This window comes from Terrapene carolina, unplaced genomic scaffold (genome assembly GCF_002925995.2).
Source record: "Terrapene carolina triunguis isolate 2854851 unplaced genomic scaffold, T_m_triunguis-2.0 Scaffold192, whole genome shotgun sequence".
Classification (NCBI taxonomy): Eukaryota; Metazoa; Chordata; order Testudines; family Emydidae; genus Terrapene; species Terrapene triunguis.
This window is the reverse complement of record NW_020664543.1, coordinates 7,710,076-7,732,259: the sequence shown is the minus strand read 5'-3', so window position 1 is coordinate 7,732,259 and position 22,184 is coordinate 7,710,076. Positions and strand designations below refer to the sequence as shown.

General features: G+C 42.4%; 1 protein-coding gene across 2 annotated transcripts in view; it reads left to right on the top strand.

Moving 5' to 3' along the window:
• Positions 1 to 8,283: 8,283 nt before the first annotated feature.
• Positions 8,284 to 22,184, top strand: part of HELZ (helicase with zinc finger) — a 140,357-nt gene continuing 126,456 nt past the window's right edge. For both annotated transcript variants that reach the window (XM_026654401.1, XM_026654400.1), the window contains exon 1: positions 8,284 to 8,315. The gene's annotated coding sequence lies outside the window, so the exon portion shown is untranslated. The remainder of the gene's footprint in view (positions 8,316 to 22,184) is intronic.

The window sequence follows — 22,184 nt, the reverse complement described above, 5'->3', positions numbered from 1 at the left end:
TCTAAATTACTTTAGACGGAGGGTCTGCAAACTTTTACGGTTGAAAGAGGGTAGAACGTGTCCCATCTGATTGCCTCATTAACAGCTTATGGTCAACATGAAGACATGCTGGCTTGTGCGTGGGTGCACATGCATGCATGTAAAGAGATCTGAGATCTATAATCTTAACAATGTCCTCATGGTGCTATCTGAGCGTTATGCTGTTGTGGGGAAGAGCGCAGGCCTACAGGCTAGAGTGCATATCTCCAGATAAGGTAAGGACCTCATTAAAATGAAAAGGAATGTGTTTGTTTGAGAAAGCAGCCTGGTCTGGATCTCTGAATTGGATTCTCCAATCTTGGCATTCTGAGGACCGTCCTGTAAGGGGAAGAAATCCTCTCATGGACCTCCCCCCTCCCGTTACCTCAACCTCCCCCCTGCACCTTCCCCACAACACTGCTTGGCTCTCAAAATATTTCATTCTGTGGACCAGCAAGAAAGACTTCACTGGGCCCCTGTTTGAAAATCACCAACACCACAGACTGCACACCTTCAAAGTATCTAGGCCCAGGGAATTTGACCCATGGCTTGTTCTTTTAAAAAAAAAAAAAAAAAGAGGTAGACGCTCTTGCTCCTTATGGAACATCACAGGAACTATTTGGGGAATGTCAAATAGTTATTACTCTTAAGAGTAGCAGTCAGCCCATAAATGACTGTCTGGAAACAGTTTGCTTTATTGCTTGTACTAAGGGCTAAGTACTACTGCTTGGTTTTAACCTTGGATCTGCCACTGACTGGCTGTATGGCCTTGGGTAAGTCAGTCAGGCCCGGATATATATTGAGGCTCTTACCTTCTATTGAAATCAGATCCTTTGTGGATCTGAGCCTTTCTCCTGGTTCCTTCCTATCCCAGTTTGGCCAGGGGGAGCTTGTGTTTTAACAAACCATCCCAGAACCTGATGTCCTGGGATAAAAGCGTGAGTTTGATTCCCTCCGTGGGCTTACTGTGCAAGCAGCAGAAGGGCAGGAATGGCATAGTCCTGTCAGGCTGCTGGGAGTGTTGCATCTCAGGATTCCTGTCTGGAACTGGCCAGTTAGTGCACCAAATACATGGTGAGTTGGTAGGAAAAGGCAGAGGGGATTGGGTTTTTTGTTTTCAGAGTGGTGGGGGGGGGGGAAGAAGGGGAGATTAAATTAATTTTTGGAGGGGGCACAGGTGAATTTTTTTGGGCGGAGGAACACAGGCTGACACTGAGAGGTGGATAGGGAGCGTTGAAGGGTTCACTGCTGGGATACGGACAGAGTAGTGGGAGAGATTCTAAAGGACATAGGAAAGCCCAGACCTCTCCAACTTGCAGGAGAGACAATCAGCTTGGAGGTTCCACTGATGGAGAGAAGGAGAGAGAGATGCCTGATTTCCCCCACCCCATTCCTCTGCGGGGAAAGAATTCACAAAATGCCATCTGAGGGTGCTGGGCCTGCTGCTCCTCCCACAGGCAGCTACTCAGTGCTGGATGGAATATATCAGATCTGCTCAAGAGACAGTTTCTGTGCCTGACCGCAGTGGAGTTGCTCCTATAAGTTCACTGGTAGAGGCTTGTCTTTCAGGAGCAGGAAGTCATGGGGTCTGTTTCGCTGATGCCTCATGCACGTAGGCAGCTGTGGTCTCCGTATGAAGCGATGAATCATTAAACCTCTTCCTTGCATATTCTATCCAGAGCTGAACTAAACATAGTTTATCTACCAGAGACTGTCTTGGGAACAACTCCCTCCAAGCACGTGATTGAATAGACCAACCCTCTGTTCCCCACTCAGCCATGTAACATCTCTGCAGCAAGTACAGCAGTGGCTTATCGGGAACAAGTAACATTAAGAAAATACTAATACAGTTTTAGTGCTTCTTTTTTTGTTTTAATGATGCGGCGACCACCGAGAAGGATTGTATATAATGTGTGTGCAAGTTCTGGACAGGACTCAAGCTGGGGCTGGTCAAGTTGTACCCATTGCACTGACAAGCCCATGGTGACCAGATGTCCTGATTTTATAGGAACAGTCCTGATTTGTGGGTCTTTTTCTTATATAGGCTCCTATTACCCTCCCCCCCAACCCTCTGTCCGGATTTTTCACATTTGCTGTCTGGTCACCCTAAAGCCCCTCTGGATCTTTCTCACTGAAGAGGCTGGAGTTGACTAGGCTGATAACATGTATTGATTTGAACGTCCATGTAGGGGATACACCCTCTGAAACAGGCCAGATTTCCTGGCCACCCTGAGACTACCTCAGGAAGCTGTTGGCTCAACTTATACAGCTGGCCGCATGCTTGAGATGATCAGACCAGTAGTGAAAGTGACTTGCTATTGGCAAAAATCTGCACCTTGGTGTACAAACAATACCATGCAGGAATTTGTGATTATTTTTAAATATAGACTTCCTTTTAATTGTCTTCTGTTACTAGATATTTACAGGTAGAGGTAAAATACTAATATGAAGGACTCTTAAGTTAACTTAAATGCATTCTAAAAAGATCTTATCTTTAGGTTGGCATCTGTCATAATTTAAGCCACTAATAAAGAAAAGTGTACAGGAAAACCACTGAGTTTTATTTTTAGGTTGCTAATCAAATGTAATCTGTTTTAATTAAACATTTTCATTTTATTAAAAGATGTTAGTGACTATGCTGGTTTTATAGTCTTGTTGCTTGTTTTTTTGTTACTGTTTAAGTTAAAATTCTATTTAATTGCTGTCTGAAAACCAAACTTTTCAGGGGCATGGAATGGATGAATTATTAACATTTTTTTAAATTAATTTAAACAGTGCTGTGGATCCTGAAGTTCTGTACCAACTGCTGTATAGAATTGTGTATAGATGTGTGACACAGAGAGAGAGAGGTTCTGTGGTGAAGCAAACAATGGACAACACATTGCATGGCAGTGAGTGGGAATATCCACCAATAATGGAGCTATAGAGTGGCCTGGCAACATTTTCCTGGAAGCCAACTACCCACGTCGTCTTACTCAGTTACTACAGTCAGGGAGGTTGGGGGTAGGGAGGTCTTAGTGAAGCAGATTTCAGTGTGACTCACACATATGGTGTTATTGTGCTGAGATCCAGAGTCACCAGTAGGAAGGGGAGATTTCTACTCTTACAGAAACTGGCATGGGGTCTTTACCTTAGATTGTATGCTCATTTAGGTTGGAACTGTCTATTGACTGTGTCTGTATAGTGTCTAACACAATGGGGCGCTGACTTCTAGGCACTACTGTGATGCTACTATCGCTAATAATGTCCATGCTGAGTAAGGATAACCTTGATTTTAATGTCTGGAAGTTGTTTTCAGCCAGCATGAAAGCCATGAAGTGCAGTTTGACCACCTCATCCTGTTTTGTTTTTGCATTGTTATAGGACCGAGTTTGGCTTCTGTTTAAGTCAGTGGGAAATTCTCTGCAGAATCTGGTCCATAAAGGGCTCTGAAAGATTCTATCAGTAGCAACTCTACTTGCCCTGAATATTGCAATTATTCTCTAGAAATACAAATACCAAGGAGATTAGGTTCTGGTCACTATTCAAAATCCAGTGGATCAGACATGAGTTAAAAATACAGATGTTTTTTTTACACTTGCTGATGTAACAGGTACCCAGAAATGGGAGGGAGCCTGAGAAAAAGTATTGTTGTAGATAATATTGGTGGGATTCATCCCTGAATAGAGCAAAGCTTGGTTAACAACTTTATGCAATAACACTATTATTAATGAGTTTGCATTAATACATTCCCCATTTTGAAGGATGGTCCAGGGGTTAGGGCACTAGCCCACAATGTGGGAAACCGAGGTTGACTATCCTGCTCCACCACAGATTTCCTTTGTGACATTGGGCAAGTCACTTAGCCTCTGTGTGCCTCAGTTCTCCATCTCCATCTCTATGGGGATAATGGGTGGTGAGGATAAATACACCGAAAGATTGTGAGATACTAAGACACTACAGTGATGGGGGCTGTATAAAGAGAGAGAGATTAACTAATTAATGTATTTAATAGATACTGTCTCCCATTTTACAAACAGGCCAATATAAAGGTTCCTTATCTTTAGCCAAGGTAAGAGTTAACTTCATGGCATATAATACTTTGCACTTATAGAGTGACTTTCTTCCTAGTGCTTTATAAACAAGTTTCACAATGCTGTTGCCAAATAAGTAAATATTCTATGGAATTTTACAGACAGGTAAAGCAAATAATTTGACCAAATTTAGATAGCAAGTTGGCAGCAGAACCCAGGAATCCTGCCTCCCAGTCCCGTGCTTGGATCATTAGATTCTATTTCCTCTACAGAATTTAAAACCTTTTAAAGATCAGACAAATGTAGGTTGAATGGTGGTGAGAAGGCAAAATGTGTGCATACATGAACCAGTCTGATACAAGCCAGGAGCGAGCACCTTATTCCAGTGTAAAGTGCCAGAGTCCACCGGCTTGGTCCTACACTCATTTGTTAATGCTCTCATTTGCAATGTTGCTGTTTTCCTGACCTGCTGACTCAGGACTTGCCACCACCTGTCACTTGTGGAGGTGAAGTGCAGCCTCCAACCAAGCTAGCTCAGCAAAAAGAGAGAGAGAGAGGTAGCGCAAGAGAATTATAAAATCATTACAATTTTGAAGATAGAAAGAAAAGGGGTTATTATTGGACAGCAAGAGGACAAAAGGGATTAGGCCAAAAGGAAAGGTGAAAAAAACGGTATCGATGTGTGTGAGAAGATCAGAGATAAGGCCAGAGAAATTCCATCTTTTCTATCCTCTCTGCTTAGGATGTGATGCCCCTGCCCAGCTCCACACTTGGAAAGCAGACAGGAAATATAGCAATCCATGCCCCCTTCCTAGATCACATTTAGCCAGATTCAATGTTGTCATTCATTCCGAAATCTGTAGTGAAGAATTTAAACTTTGGATAAGGTGTTGTGAATATGGAATCCACTGGTCAGTGTGTTACGGATCTCTTTCTGTGCCCAATCCACAAAGGCAGCAAGTCTGTCTCTTTCGCTCAAGCTGTAGCTACTTAAGGTGTTTAGTGCTAGAGATGCTAGGTTCAATTGCTAATGTATCAACCAAAATGGTGGCTGTCACATAGGGCACATAGAAGAGGAGGAAGTAGATATCTGCTCTTTGGGAGCCCTTCCTATTTTTGCATTGTGGCAGTTAAGGGTGTTAATTTTCATCAATTAAATCTGAACTTCCAAACTTTGAGGGTGTCTGGATCCAGGGTTTTGTTCTGGCCCAATTTTACAGTTTGCATCTTCCCCTCAAATAAATATGGATTGTGAAGAAGGTTGGAGAAATATGGAAAAATCCTTGATCATTCACATTTTGCAGGATCAGAATCTATAGCGTAGTGATTTGAACAGAGGAGCAAAAAACTGGGATTTAGAAGCTAATCCCATCTCTCTGCTGCTGATTCCATTTGTAGCCTTGGGCACATCCATTTACCTTCCTGTGTCACAATTAACTACTCTGCAAAATGCAACAATTCTTGCTACTTCACATGGATGTTGAGGAGTTTAATTTAAGCAGCAAGATCTTCAGATGAAATATGTGTGTAGATTTTCAGTATTGTATGTTATACATGGCATTTCTCATAATAGTGGAGGCTTCTGCCAATATTATGGCCAGAATTTCCCCACCCTCATCTTTGGATAGTGTTGTGTGCTGTTGGCTGCTATCATTTCCCAGAGGTGGCTGCATTTCAGGGTTGTAGTTTGAAAAGCTCCTGGTAAATGTGAAGTAATATAATCTAGACTAAATAGGAAAATGCACTCACACCCTGACACATTGTGTCAAATCTTTCTCTCCCTGTTTAATCATTATGTACACAAAATAATTCTTACCATTGTACAATGTGTAAAGAGACACAGTCAGATCAAATATTGGCAAAGAGAAGCTTTTGTAAAACATAAGACTAATAGAGAAATTTTCATTTTTTTCTAATTCCAGTGGACATGTTATTTTTCTAAATCCCTTCCTTTCTAAATTCCAGTTGATTTAAAAAACAAAGCAAAACTCCTCAGCAGTTTTCAACACAAACATTGCAACATTGTGAAAGTGTATGAAAAGTCGAAAGTGAAATTGACAAGGAACAAAACGTGATACTGACTAATCTACTTCAAATGTCCTGGCTGAATGAAATGCAAAGGGTAGAGCAGAAAACAATGGCAAACACTTAAGTAGATGTGAAACATTCTTTAACTATTTCCTGTGATTCTGGTGTTTTTAAAAGATATATAGCTATAAACTGACAGTTGACTTGTCCCACACAGTGGTCTTGTTAATATCCTCCAAATCCAAGTTACCTAGGAGGACAAGTCCTTCCTGTCAGTGTGGCTGCAAGGGTTTCCAAAGATTCAATGAAAGACATTTAAAGTCACAGTGCAGCATTTATGACAGAGAGGAAAGGTCGTTTGGGCTGGTGGAAACTTTTTGTGACTGGTTCCCATTTGCAGCATGTTTACTTTGGGGGATGGGTGCCTGTGGCAGGCATACAGGCAGCCCCTCCCCAGCCAGCAGTGATGGCCCAGGGCAGGCTGCACAAGAATATTTTTGTCATTTGAAATGGCGTCCTCCCTCCCTCAGAGTGGAAATACCACACTCCTCCTCAGCAGTCCCTGACGTGGCCTCCACCATGGCACTGAAACAGTTAATCATGCTGGCAAACATGTCTTTAAAGTTGAATAAGGAAGATAAGTGCATTGATTTAACATCTGGGCAGCAAAAGATTTCACATTGCAATTTATTTCCTTGTGTTATTTATATTTCTGCAAAGGGTCTTCTTTGCAATAATCAAGAATGTGTTATATGAGTATTGAAAATATTCCTGGGTACAAGTCTCTGTGCTTGCAGTGGCAAAGCCTCAGATAGAGTGTAAGTGGTTAGTCCTCAAGAAACGTGGATGATATTCAGTGTAAACTTAAATATAAATGCATTTAGGTCAATTCAGTGCTAAACCAATTTGAATCCTATTTTTTTCTTAATTAAAAAAGTTGAGGGGAAAGTTTAAAAAAAAAACAATTGCAATCCTAGTTCATAAGTGACCTACCTTAAAAGGCTGAAGTCAGATCATAATTTTTCCAGTCTTGTACTGTATTTGTATGTTATTTGCCCCAGAGCATAACAAGCAAGGCATTTTGTGACATGCATGCATACAGAGTTAATAACATTTCTAAAGTTATTTTGCAAAACATGGTAATTGTGAAGAAAAATACTTGAAACAATATGGTGGCTAAGCATTTTGAAGGCAGAGCCAATAATACATTGCTAACAGGAAAGAGTTCTTTGCAAAAAGAAACCTGTTATACAAAATAGTTTCTGAGATTCAAGCAGAGCCAGAAATTGGTTTCTGAAAGGGAAAGTTCCTTAGCAAAATTATAAGGGAAAAAATATTTTAAAATGCACCAACATACTTTCCTGAGAAATGTTACACTGTTTTTGTACATTATTTGGTATATATACACAGCCACTAATACAATCCCATATGGGGAAAGGAAATTATTGCAAAAATTATAATAAAATAAGTGCAAGGCAAAAACATATTTCCATCCACTGGTGCACTTTGCCACAGAGGCTGGCATACAAGACATTTTGTAGCGTGCAGAAACACCCAATAATGCATTTCTGAACGGGTACATGCTTTTTGAAAAATAAAAAGTTGCAAGAGGAAAAATCTATTTGCAATAAACCATACCCCAGAAAACGCAGTTACATGTAGTTATGTCTGCAACTCCAATGGTACATTTATATATATTAAAAATCTCCTTTAGAAATATAGTATATACTTATTTTGCAAGGGAAACAGATAATGAATTAAGTTGGTCCTCCAAAACCTGTTGTCCTGACCTAGGCAATTTGATGCATGCCAGTGACACATTCCCCAGGAGGAAAGTTCCCGGGGGATGAGGGGGGGGAGAGGAAAAAGCAAGCAGAAACCACACGATTCAACGCAGTCCCTCTTTGCTCCAGCAGCTGCTTGCGGGGTGCATGGAGAGCCAGCGATTTCACTCCTTTTGCCCACCTTGTTCAGTGCCCCAGAGACAGGAGCATGCCAGGCAGCCTGGCTGCTCCATGCCCTCACTCCGATCCTCCCCCGCTTCCCTTTGGGATGGGGCTCCCCACTTTTTTTGTACCCCCCCCCCCCCCCCCCCCCCCCCCCCAGTCCCCGCCTGCCTGGCTCCCCTCTAACTTTCTTTGCTCGGCTCCTGGGCTGGGGGGGAAGGAGAGAGGGGTGGGGGGAGGTTTTTTTTCCCACAATGCTTTGTGGGGACGTTGACAAGTGGATCCAAGATGGCGTAGAAAGTAATGACAGGTAAGTCAGGACTTCCCTATTCCCCCCCTATGGGGGCCCAGGGCAGGGGGGCCCGGCCTGGGAGAGCCCCGGGGAAGGGATCGGGGCCCCCTCGAGGCCCAGCAGCCTCCCGGGGGCTCGGGCTGAGGCAGCTGGCCGGGCTGGAGGCTGAGCAGTGCCGGCTGGAGAGGGCCCTGTGTCTGCGGAGGGGCCTGCAGCAGCAGCAGCTCAGGGGCTGTTTGCAGCCAGCCTCAGCCTGAGCCCGGGCGGCTGCTGAGCTGCCCCCCTGGGCGAGACACCCAGGGACAGAGAAACACCGCCCCAGGCCGGGCAGAGCTGGGAGATGCCTCCCACACAATTGCCTGCCCCCCCCCCCGGGTCAGGGGTTTCTTCGGGGGTGGGGGTGGGGGTGTGGGTCTCTTTGGTTTTTACCCCGGGTGGGGTTAGGTGGGGGGAGTTGCTGAACCCAGGGAAGAAGAGGAGAGATTTAAAAAAAATTTTTTTTTTAGAGTTTATTGAGGGGTAAAAAAAAAAAAAAGTCAGATTTTAACAACTGCCTTAAAAATGAATCCCCAGATGAGCGAGGGCTGGGTTAACTTGCATTTTTGATTGCTACACGGGGGCTGTCCCAAGGTAAGGCAATGTGAAGTGGGGAGACTTAACCCAAAAACCCCTCTGAGATCACTGTTTATGCACTGATTTGTGGAAGCTGAAAAGTGGAAAGGTCTTCTTTAACCCCCTCTCCGTCCCCAAACAAAGCCTTAACAACTCTTTTAGGGTGGAAACCTGCAAACAGAGAGACCAGTTCTGGCTAGGATTACTCCCATGAGTGACATTATCTGCATTTAAGTGTTGGAAGGACCAGGTTCTTGTAGTAACTTTCATACATATGAGAAGTTGGTTGGTCTGAATATATCAGAGTTGATCAAGCTGTGGTAGTTTCGAGTAAAGGGAGATTTTAAATGTGTCATTGACACAAGACAAAATAAATTCCTTCCTTTTACTGGATGAAAACACGCTCTTACAAGCTGTGCTTTAATATGAATTTCAAAATGAGTGAGGATTTGGCATAATTGTTTTTCACAGGGACAGTCCCAGCTTGGGTGATTTTGAAGAGGGAGATTTAAAATAATGAGTAAGATGTAACATAACTGCAATCTGACTGAAAAAACAGTGGGAAAAAAATCAGTCATGAGATTTAGAACTGCTTTCCAATTAATGACCCAAATAGCAGATCTACATTCATCATGGCTGGTCAAGCTGGCATATTGTGAATAGGAGGGTACTTTTGTCATTTTTCTACTTCCCCAAAATAGCATCATTTCAATAGTTAAAAAAATAAAACAACAATCCTTTGTTGAAGGAACAGACACTTTGTAAAAAAAATAATTAAAAAACCGATCACAACATGAGTCAACTTGTCAAGTTCACATCATTGTTTTCCCTCATGGGATGACTGGAAGGAGTGAGATTTATAATAATATTTATAAATTATAAAATCTTATTGAAAGAATTAGTTGTAAGATGGACACCTGCTTTAAAAATTAAGCACAACGTGAGTGAAAAGTCAGTAGGTCTGAAAACATCAGAGCTGGTTTTGATGGGAGAATTTGAGTGTGCAGAAGTAATTCCTCCAACCTCCAGACAAGGCAGGAGATTTTAAATGTTAAATTGAAACAAACTAGGAAAAATCCTACAGCCAACGAGTGAGCGCTACTTTATAAAACTGCTTCCAGATTAATGAAGACTGAAGGAGTCTCCCGCTAGATAAATGAGATTATGGCAGGCCTGGTTTTCACTGCATAAAATTGTTAGGAGCAGGGGATGTATTCAGTTTTCTGTGTCTCAACTTTACTCTAGTCCACAGAACTGTATTCCTTTATTGTTAAGCAAAGAAGCAGCCAGAAGGTGTGCAATGTATTCTATTTTCATTTTATTCTGTTAATACAATTTTAAACTTTGAGTTCAGGAAAAATTGGAGCTGTAACCTCCCCAAATGAGGTGTATACGGTAAATTTTATTCCCAGTCCTCCCCCTTAATTCTTATTGTATGAACATAGGTTACTTTCAATGAGCTAGATTAATTGGTGGGAAAAAAAATCAGTATTTTAGAGCTGTAGCTCTGAGATTTGAAAGGCTGTAGAAGTTTATATTTTATTTGTTCGGGTGACTAAAGGTTAAAGTGAGATATGCAAGCAGCACATTAACCCACATTTTATTTGCAATCAAGTCTATTTGCAAGGACTCCTGCCCCTGTATGGAGTCCCATTGAGTGCAGAGGGGCTCTTCATGGGCATATGGGTCCATGTTAGCAGCTGTGATTGCAGGATCAGGGCCTTCATTTGTAATTAATTTTTTTCTGTTTCGGGTTTAGACACACACAGAAATTTCTATCTCAGTGAAAAATAAAAATATATGTAATGGTAGATAAGAGTGTTTGGGGAGGGTGTGAGGCCTGGTGGGTCAAGCACTGAATCTGATTGGTGACTGTGGGCAAGTTGCTTCACCCCTATACCTTCTCATTTCCCCCATCTGTAAAATGAGGATATTGACCTCCTTTGTAAGCAGCCTTGAGTTCTATGGATGAAAAACACTATATCAGAGCTAGGTATAATTATTATTGTTCTTTGCATCTGTTAATATGATAGTTTGATGAAAGATTTCCTCCAACACAGATAATTATTTTGCTTGCTTAAATTCCCCTTGCAATTTTAGTTCAATATTTTCCTCACTTCCAGTGTGGTTTTTTTTTTTTTTTAAAGCAGTTGTGTACTATCATCCTGCATTAGTTACTGCGTTTCATCCTACAGGTGGCTTCATTTTAGTAGTGACTGAACCCATCCCTGTGTGTAACTTGGTATGTCAGTTTAAGGCCCCTGATCCTTGTGTTCTTGTGGAGCTCCTTCATTGAGGTCAGTGGTATCCATATAGATCTGATTGCAGGAGTGAGGTCTAAATTAGCAAAGAGCTTTGGGATGACATATGCTTTGTGTCCCAGATCCTGCCCCCCAGCCTAAGTAGGGAGAGCCTGCTTGGGGAATGAGCGGGAATTGTGGAGCTGCTTTGTGGCTACTACTGCAGTCTCAGGGTTGGAATATCTTGTGCAGCTGGTGTGCTCCTCTTCTTGGAGCAGGGGGATGGCAGGAAATGGCTGGTGGATCGATGTAGATCAAGAAGCCATGGATTTTAATGAATCTCTGTGCATCCAGCCCTGATTTGCTCCCTAAAATCTACTTGAGCCCCTGGTACAAGGGGCATTTAGCCTGAGGAGCCCCTGTCAGGGTTGTCTTCTTGGAACAGCATCACAATGTTCCACTTCAACCAAAGTCCTCCGGCTGCTTAGTATGGAGGAGGAAATGGCAGCAGGATTTTCGTTATAGATCTCTTCTCCCACTCATCTATCAGGGTTGTGCGTTTATTATTTGTGTTGCAGAAATACCTCAAGGCCAGGACCCCATTGTGCTAAAAGCACTGAACCATATTTTATTCTATTTTTTCCCTTTAAATTTAGAAATTGTATCATGGATTAGGGATTATCAGAACAAATAAACTATTTTTGTTTGTTTGTTTCCCATTTGTTTTACCATTTCTTTAGCAACTCTTGGCGATAGTCAGTGCTCCTCTTAAAAGCCCTAGCCTTATCTAGGGGTACGTCTATACTTACTTCCTGGTCCGGATGTAAGCGATCGATCTTCTGGGATCGATTTATCGCGTCTTGTCTAGATGCGATAAATCGATCCCGGATCGATCCCGGAAGTGCTTGCCGTCGACGCCGGTACTCCAGCTCAGCGAGAGGAGTACGCAGCATCGACGGGGGAGCCTGCCTGCAGCGTCTGGACCCACGGTAAGTTCAGACTAAGGTACTTCGAATTCAGCTACGTTATTAACGTAGCTGAATTTGCGTACCTTAGTCCGAAGTGGGGGGTTAGTGTGGACCAGGCCTAGGAGAATGTATGTAGGAAAATAGTATATGTATATTCCAGTCTCTTCATTCCAGATGTCAAGTAAAGGGAGTTTGGTACTACTCATCCTTTTTTTCCAAAGAAAAAGAGGAAGAGAACACTAAAACAGAAATTGCCATTTGAAAAGTTCATATAGGACATACTTTTAAATAAAAAACCAGACAGTGCTTAGGAGAGTTTCACGGGAAATTTTAATCAGGAAAACAGGCCAACCTTTTCTCTTCTCTCCACCTGTTGCTGCCAGTAGACTTTGTTCAGCATCTGAGCCCTTTTCCTAATCTTTTTGGCAAAAAAACCCCTCCTATAGACAGTGATGTTAGTTTTCTGCAAAGTCAGATTGCTGTCTGGAAACACAGACTGGCATGTGGTGATTTTGTTATGGTGGTGGTGATATGTAATGCAAATGTCTTGTGCAAAAATAAATCTTTTATATAGTGCTTTCCTCCCTTCCCCACATAAGTGCTTTACAAAGTGAGATCCAAACTATACAGGGATAATTTGTTCCACCAAGGAAGTGTATTCATTTCTGGAGTGAAACACTGAAAACTGCACGCTAATTTAGGAAAGGTGGTAACGAATACAGTATCCAGTTGAAACTGCATGTGGAATTTAAGCACGCAGAATGTAATTACCTAAATTGAAATTTGTCTTCCTGTTGCCTTTCCACTGCAATGGTAAGTTAGAATGTCTGACTTAGCTACAGTGGATATAATGCCTTGGCTACGTGGTTCTCTGTTTGTGGCATGCTCAAGGCTTCTGTGGGCAGTCACAATGCCATCTACAGCAACTCTCAATTTTTTACCTCATCTTTTTTCCCTTTGTGCCCAAACAATCACATTGCAGGTTCATGATGTGAAAGCCAGACTCTAGGCAAAGGCAACAGCAAGCCCAAGGCCCTTAGTTTTTCATGAAGGCCATTTTACAAGTCTTGAGATGCTCCATTCCACAACTGAAAGTCCTTATCTATTGCCATTGTCCCATCCCATTTATAAGGGAGCAGTGAGCTCCCAAATTTTCTGACTGGTGTGGTGTGTGTTGAATTTTTGTCAGATCAGAGTAAAAGTAACCCCATACATTAGCAGAAAGGAGAATTAATAGTAAACCATCTTACTTGTCCAAGAAGCAATAGCCCCTGTATTCTAGCACTGCTGCCGAGTCACTAGAAAAGTTGTTGCAGTGATATTTTTTACTAAGTCACTATTGCAATCCCCTGCCTGGTTTGTTTCTGTTGTGTGGCCTCAGGAAATACCTCTGGTATCAAGAATGGCCAGATAAAGGTGGATGTTTTGTAATCTTTGGGTTATATATTTGCTGGAGACTACATCTCATGAGCTACCCTCGTTTAATCAGTGGTAGGACTAATGCTTCTAAGAGCTCTAGTGAGTAAACTGGAGGGATAAGAAGAATAACAGGACAGGAGATCTGAATTTGTATATTTTGGAGTTATAGGAGTTAAGTGAATGTTAGGATCCACTGCCTCTGGAGCAGCATTTGGCTTGTTCCAAGCTGGCCTTGTGGCCAGTAGAGTAAGTGTTATCCAGAAATGGTGGCAATGCCTTTCAGCTTCTCTACCACGTTGTGCTGAGTTTGTTTAGCAAGATGTTTGTATAGCTACACATTATAAAAATATTGTTTACCACTGACATTTAAAGTTACACTGCTTAGAACTTTGGGACATCCATGTTACAAACCGAGACCTACTGACTGTATGGTAAAAAAGGAAATAAGTAACTCTGCCGAAGTTGAAGACTGCTGCTCTTGAGAATCTGCATTGTCACAGTAGCAGAAGTGTTTAATATAAGGTTAATTTGCTGGCAAAATATACATTGTTTTAGCAAACCAAAAAAGTAACATAACTTTGCGGACAAAAATATGGAGGCCCTCACAATAAAAGTAGAGTTGTGACTGAGAAGGTGCACAAATAAGAGGTATTTATTCATACAGTATTCTAATTTCTTGCATGGTTATTTCATTTTCTCTTAAGGTACCTTTTAAAAAAAAGCTATATACTTCTTCTCTGAAAGAATGTTCCCTCCCCAGAGCTCATCTAAATTCCTCACCAACTAACGGGATTCCCAACTATTCTTAGAGAGTCACAAGATAACATCCAGCAAATAACTTTTTAGCCTCTGAGCTTGTGCCATCTCATGAGTCAAGCAAAATCAGGCTTTCTTCTTCTCCTCTTGCTTAGAGAGGAGACCTCCAAGGAAAATCCTAGGGTTGCTTAGGAGATTTAGTACTGACTGAAAAGCACAGCCCCTGAATTGCCGAAGTGGCATCCTATGATAGCATTGTGTGCATGATATTATTGGAAGTGCTGTTTTGGTTATAGAGGTTTGTGTTTATAGGATTGGGGCACTTTGGCCAACTCCTACAGCACTCGCCTGTAGGATGGTGAAGGACAGCCAACATGGCTTCTGAATAAGTGAGTGACTTTAGTTTTTGCTAGCCTTGGGCTAGTTAGACACACACTCTTTCTCTTTCTTGCCAGAATTGTTCAGTTTAGCCATATCAAGTCCTTACTCCTTCTCCAGGCTAGAAGTAGGAAGAAAATGAGAGAAACGTTCCGAAACTTTGAAAGAAAGATTTTTAAAGTTTGTTTTTTAGAGTTTGGGGTTTTAATTCAAGATTGAAGGAAAATCCTGTGTCTGTGTTCATTTTAAAAGAGAATAAATAGAGTAAACGCTCTTGGGGAAACTTACATGGCAAGACCTATATTAGCCTGGGCCCTGGAATGTTGCTCCTAGGAATTACTGTTTGAAGGAAAGTTGTAGAGGCTCCAACATGGCTGCATTTATAGGCGAGTTCTGCAGAACAGTGCCCCTTCTGGTAACCCATGTTTATTCATGCATTTGAGTTTTTTGTTATTACTAAAGCAGTGATTTATAGGAAATAGGGGAATGGCTATGAAAGCCCGATCCAGACTTAATAGGGTTAATATGGTTAAGGTCACGAGGTTTGAAAACAACTCCCACAACCAAGCGTTGGTTTCTAAAGCTGTAACATTTCAAACCCACTCTTCTAAAAAGGATTTCCCAAGGTTGTTTATAATGATTGTATATTTATAATGATTTCCCAAGGTTGTTTATAATGATACTGGTGATTTTTAACTGCAGTGGTTGGTTCCTGCTGTGAATTTCAAAAGAGCAAATGTCCCACACAATTGAAGGTATCATCTTTTTTGGAAAAAAAGATGTCTAGAGTATTTCTCTGACCTGTACTATTATTTTGTGCAGAGTTGTTGTAGCTGTGTTGGTCCCAGGATATTAGAGAGACAAGATCAGGGGTGAGGTAATATCTGTGTGGCTTGAAAACTTGTGTCTCGCACCAACAGAAGTTGGTCCAATAAACAATATTACCTCACCTACCTTGTTTGTACTATTATTTTATTTATTAATTCTATTGTGGTAGCATCCAAGGACCCCAGTCAGGGCCCCTTTGTGCTTGGCATGTACAAACACAGAGCACCAAGATGATCCCTGCTCCAAAGAGCTCACAGTCTAATTCATGAATGAATGCGTTTATGTCTATTATAATAATTCAATGAAGACCCAAACCTACCTTGAGTTGTGACACAACTTTCTGGTTTATTTATAAATTGAAAAGACAAGTAATCTGTGAATTTATGCACTATTAACTGATAGTTAATGTCAAGATTTTGTTTTCTTTTGCCTCTGGGATGGATTGAAATAGTGAAGCCTGTTATATGTATCCAACAGAAATATAAACTTAGGGCTTTGTTTCTTTCCTCCAACTGTGCAGCCGTGACTTGTTCCTGTAGTTGAAGCCGGTCCTTGTTCAAAGATCAAAGCTGTGGTCTTCAGCTAGGACTCTTAGGATATGTCTACACCAGTGGTTTTCAACCTGTGGTCTGCGGACTCCTGGGGATCTGCAGACTGTGCCTAAGATTTCAAAAGGGGTCCACAGCTCTATTTGAAATATTTTAGAGGTCCACAAATGAAAAAAGGTTCAAAACAACTAGTTTACATGATAACTGGGAGCAAGCCTCCCAGGCTGGGTAGACAAGCTCATTTTTCCGGTGAAGACTCTAGCTACTCACCCGAGCTTAGATCCAGGTGATTGGATGGGCTTAAGAGCCTGAGCTGCTGCCCAAGCTGCAACACCCACGCTGCTATTTTTAGTGTGCTGGTTTGAGCTGAGCTAGCATGAGTCTGTCTCCACAGGCTGGGAGGCACATTCCCAAATACTCTGTAGCCATACTCTTAGGCTACATCTACACTGCAGCCGGGATCGACGCTCTGAGATCGATCCACTGGCAGTCGATTTAGTGGGTCTAGTGAAGACCCGCCAAATTGACAGCAGATGGCTCTCCAGTCGACCCCTGTACTCTACCCCCGACGAGAAGAGTAAGGTAAGTCGACAGGAGTTTCTCCCATCGACATCCCCTCACCCCCCGTGGTGTAGACCCTGCGGTAACTCGACCTAAGGTACGTCGACTCCAGCTAGGTTATTCACATAGCTGGAGTTGCATAGCGTAGGTCTACTTACCGCGGTAGTGTAGACGTAGCCTCAGTCATCTGGTTTGCAGGACTGGGACATGTCAAAAGTGGAAAATGTTCTTGTATGAAAATGCAAATTGAACATTTCAGGACAAATTGTTCTGGCAGCACGCAGTAGGACTGTACCACTGAGACTTGGAACCACTGAGCTGTCGGGAAAGAGAATTTCTCATAGGTTTCCCAGAAAGGGATATAATGGGACAAATAATTTCTTGCTGGCAGGGGACAGCCCTGCCGGCCTGGGACCTCCGTTGCCGCTGTTGGCAGGGAACAGCCCCGCTGGCCTGGCACTGCAGCAGCCGCTGCCCACAGGGGGTGGCGTGGGACTCCCACAGCTCTGGCGGGGGGTGGTCCAGGACCGCCAACGTTTTAAGGGGGTGGGGGTGGTACGGCTGACCCTGGGGCCACCCAAGCTGCTCGGATGGCCCTAGGGTCAGTCACACCTGCTGGCTGCAGAAGTCATGGAGGTCCCGGAAAGTCACAGAATCAGTGACTTCCGTGACCTCTGTGACAGACTCGCAGGCTTAATTATGCTATCGTTGATGAATCTTTCTATTAAGATATGGTCCACACCGTGGAAACGTTTGAGAACATCTATTTGAGACAGAGCAGTAAGAACACATAACTGTACAGGCTACAGGCTACTGCAGTTTAACTGGGTGACTGCGCTATTATGAACAATTGTTTTATGTCTAGAAGGAGATTTTCTTTAAAGAAGCTGTCAGGCGAGGCTGGTAATACTGCCCATTAGCCTGACATTTCCTATTATAAAACTGGTTCTGGTTGCTTATCACTTTGCCAAACTTTAACCATTTGGACTGAAATTTTCTGACCGGCTTTATACAAAAAAAACCAAAAAAATTCACCCAAAACAGTTTAGTTGTTTCTAAGAACAAGGTTAGGGCTGAAATACATTATGTTAAAAATTCGGGCATCCTTTTCATTGAGAAATTCTAGCACTGTCCCTGCCTTGGATCAGGGACTTGAAATTGGGCGGGGGGGGGGAGGGAGGGAGGGACAGCTTTGTTTCAGGGATGTGTATTTTGTCATCTTCATGAAAATCTGTCCAAATTTGGCGAAAATAAAAGGCGTTGAAAAATTCCCAAATAGTCTGTTCACAGTGTGCATGGTGCAGATGGGCTAAGCAGGACTTTCTCTGCAGTTGCAGCTCTGCTGTGTGCTGTCCTGGGTTCAGGGCATTTTCTCCTGTGCTCTCTGTACCCCCCCTGCTGGGCCCTGGGAGTGTAGAGGAAGAAGCCGCCTGATCTGAATGCAGAGAGGACAAGAACTGGACCCTCAGAGTGGGTGGGGGGAGTAGACTGGGACAAGAAGTCTGGGGGTGGGAGAGATGGCCCGGAGGCTAGTGGAGGAGGGGGAAAGAGGGAAATTTAAACTGGGAGTTTGGATGGGGGAGGAGACTGGGTTGGAGAACCAGTGGGGCAGGGTGCCGGGAGGGAACATCGATCTGACGAAGCTGGGGTACAGCAGGAGAACTGGTACTGGTTGGGCACAGAGCCTGGAACGAGGATTCAGATGGAAGTGGGAGAACACTGAGATTGAATGAGGTGAGAGACTGGAACTTGGAGTCAGTGGGGATGAGAAATGTGGACAGGGAGGAAGGTGAATGGAGGCCAGAGTAGGGGAGCGAGACCGATTGGATGAAGAGCTGGGAAGTGATGGGAGTAATGGAACAGCTGGGCATGGAGGCTGGGAGTGGGGAGAAGGAGACTAGAGTGGAGTGTTCAGAAGGGTCAGACTGGCTAAGTGAGGAGAATAACATTGCAATGAGAAGCCTGAGCAGTGGAGACTGGGACTGGCAAAGCGAAGAGAATAGGATCAGGATTAGGAGCCAGGAGTAGGGAAAAGAGAGGACTGGGCCAAGGACAAGTTGGAGGGTGCAGAGCAGATGGCCACACTTAGGGCAGAAGAGTCTGTGTCCACTAGAGCACACTCCCCCCATCGCCTAGAATAGAACCCAAGATCCCTGAGTCTCGCCATTCCTCTGGTGTCAGCAGATGTCTGTGAAACACACTGGCAGAGTGCCCCATCCTCTCAAGCGGCTCTACATCAAGGATGATGACCTACTGCTGCTGTCAGTTACCCTGTTAGCTCAAGTGGCAGAGGTCTGTGCGATGGAACTAAAGGTCCCAACTCTACTTGCTGATGAGTTGGTTTCAATATAATGCTGTGTGATGGAATTTCTGTTTACTCTTTAAAAAATCTGGGAAATTATACACAGGAAAAACCTGTTAAAAGAACATTATTAGGGTTGCAGAGTCATGCATTCAAAAGTTAAGAAATGCCTCAGTTAAGGTTATGTGAGCAACCTTAATTCAGCTCCCTTGAACACATGTATTATGATACAGTCGTCAATTACATGATTACTTACTATTTTTTCCAAAGGACCCCTGCCTCATTCAATGCACAGGATGGACCTGCTCTGAGGATGAATCAGGGTTGTATAAAGAAGGAGGCTGTTGTCTGTAGGACCATTGCCTCATTTGTTGCAGAAGTTGGAAGGTGTATAATGAATGAAATGGGAGATAGCAAGATGAGTAAAGCAGTTGAATGCTGCCCTGGATAATTGGATTCTATCCCTGCCTCTGCCAGAGAGTTCCCATGTGATGCTGGGCAAATGACTTAACCTAACTTTTCACAGGTGGTCTCTACTAGTATGTTCCTCATTTTTTGAGTGCTTGGTTTGAGACCAGGGGTCTGATTTGAAAAAGGGCTGAGCACTCACAACTGCCACTGAAGTCAGTGGGAGCTATTCTTGAATATATGGAGTGCTATATTATGCTAAGTACTCTGAAAAATCAGGTACAAGGTAATGTCGAATTGGACACCCAAATGTAGTGGAATTTTGACCTTAATCTCTCTGTGCCCAGTTCCCCATCTCTAAAATGGGAATATAATACCACCTCATCTCATGGAGGTGTTGAGTATCATAGAATAGCCCCCGAGGAAATTATATTTTTGACTTCAGGGCAGGATTTGAATAGCATGCAGTAAATAAGGCTCGTAGCCACACATTGAACAATGAGGAGAAAACACAATATTGAATTGATGCTCAGTGAATGAGCACTGTCCATTCATTATGTGCACTGAATGAGGTAGGGGTCCTGTGGAAGAAGTAATATGTGATCATGTATCATAATGCTGCATACAAAGAGTTGAATTAAGATTGTACAGGCAATTCTGCATACACACACACACACACACACACATACACACTCTCTCTCTCATTTGTAACACTTTATGGACAGCCTTGAACAAATGGATCACTTGAAAGGCTGTAGATCAAGAAATTAGTGATGTGGTTGTGATGGATGAGGCAGATAGATCTATACATTGTGTAAGTAATTTTCAGATTCTAAGCCAGAGGTCTCGATTTGCTCAACAGATACCTTGTTAAAGGCTGCTGACATGACACGGCTAAATCAGTTTGACAAATCCCTTGACTAGGAGTTGTCAGTGTAAATTGGGTGGAGGTATCGTGGAGATAACACATGCAATTTAAATAGGGGATAACAATCCAAGGGGGCCACTAGCTGAAGTTCATTGAAAGGTCTTGAAATGGTCTTTCTTTTTTTTCCTTATCCATTTTCTCCACATATAATGTCAGTGTCAGTGCAGACTGTCCTCTCTCTCCCACTGATTCCAAAGTAAAACAAAAAGAATCAGTAAACAAAATAAAAGCTTATGGGTATCTGTATTGAAATCTGTCTCAACATGTTATAAATTCTTATAATTTACCATACATAAATGTCTGTAGAGTGTTGCAGGTGTTGGGGTCAGGTCTTTGCTTAATGTAAAATACCATCCCATTTTTATTATTGTTGATTTGTGGAGGATAAACCCTGCTTAAAGCCTCCAAGGATTGGCTACCACCCATCCATTCTGAAGCCGGGTCACAGTCCCGCAGCCCTTATTCAGTAGATATGAATGGGACTACTCACATGAGTAAAGATTGACCACTTTCCCTTTTGATTGGCTATCCTCTCTTTGGCCTTTCTTCTAGGTGGAAAGACAACACAAATACTTACTCACTCAGTGAGTGTCTTTAAGTTAAAAGATGTGGTGGTTTTTGGAGCACTCTACCTCTTTATGTTCCTTCTAAGATCTAGTCATATCACCTTTCTCACAGGCCATGTAGCTGAAGTTCTGAAGTGCTGCTGTGCTATAGTCAACCCTAGACATAAGTTTTCTTCTTGCTCTAGACTGATTTCACATTTCACATCAGTTTTGAACATAGGGCCACTTTGCCTGCAATTGCACAACATTATAAATGGAGTAATTCATCTCTTTCTAGAAAACAGGTTCGATTGCCAGCTGCTTGGGGCAGGGACTTAGCCTTTGTAGTGTTCAGTGAAGTGCATAGCACGCTTCTGAGTGCTGCATAAATAGTATTACTGCAGTACCCTTATGACCAGTGAATGCCAGAGATATGTGCTATTATGCTTTTGAGGAAAACAAACAACCTTTAAATTTTCCCTTTTACTTCCATCCCACACATCTGGGAGGTAGCATTCTTTTTGCAATATAGTTCATAATTCTTTTGCATTGATGTCATTATCTACTCTCCTGTTATTAAGTATTGGTTTGTGGATGTACGATTGTTCATGGTACAGTACAGCTATCAGGCTGAGATGGGAGTGCAACAGGAAAGTAGAATTCTTTGCCAGCAAAGAGCTTTGTTTTCTTTTCTCATGATGTGCAACTTTATTTTGCGGTTCTTAGCTGGAACAACACTCTTTTGTGGTTTGATTTATTTTCTTAAAAATATAGGAAAAGGTAAGTAAGTTTCTATTATCATTGTAGATAAGAAAAATAAATAAGTAACAATAATAATTTTGACTAATCTAAAGGACTCAAGTGGCAACTTGGAGTTACAGTCATATAGCCTCATCCAGAGTTGTGGGTGAGCCTTAAAATTGGGTCAGTAGAAACTTAAGAGTCTATTATGGTTTTGTAATAGATATATTTTTAGTTACTATGTAAGATGATATAGTTGTTGGTACACATATTATTCCTTATTTTATTAAAATAACATTGTCTGACTTATGCTGGATCTTTGCTAAGTAGTGACAGTTAAACACTGATGAGTCATTGTTTTTTGTCTGTAAAATGTTGATGCAATCACAGACACAGTGAGATGATAGTTAACAGGTTGTTTGTATGTAACATTTATTTTTACCGTGTAGTGTACTAGTCTGTTTTATTCCAGTTTATAAAATTATAAAATGCACCCACCCAGGGCTCTAGGTACATGTGTAAATGAAAAAAACAAACACCACATTCACTGGTAATTTGAAAAAAAAAAAATCTAGAAAATGTTCAAGTCACAGGGGCCTTGTCCTTATCTGCTATCCAACTTCCATCCTTCTCCCAATGAAAAATTTACCACA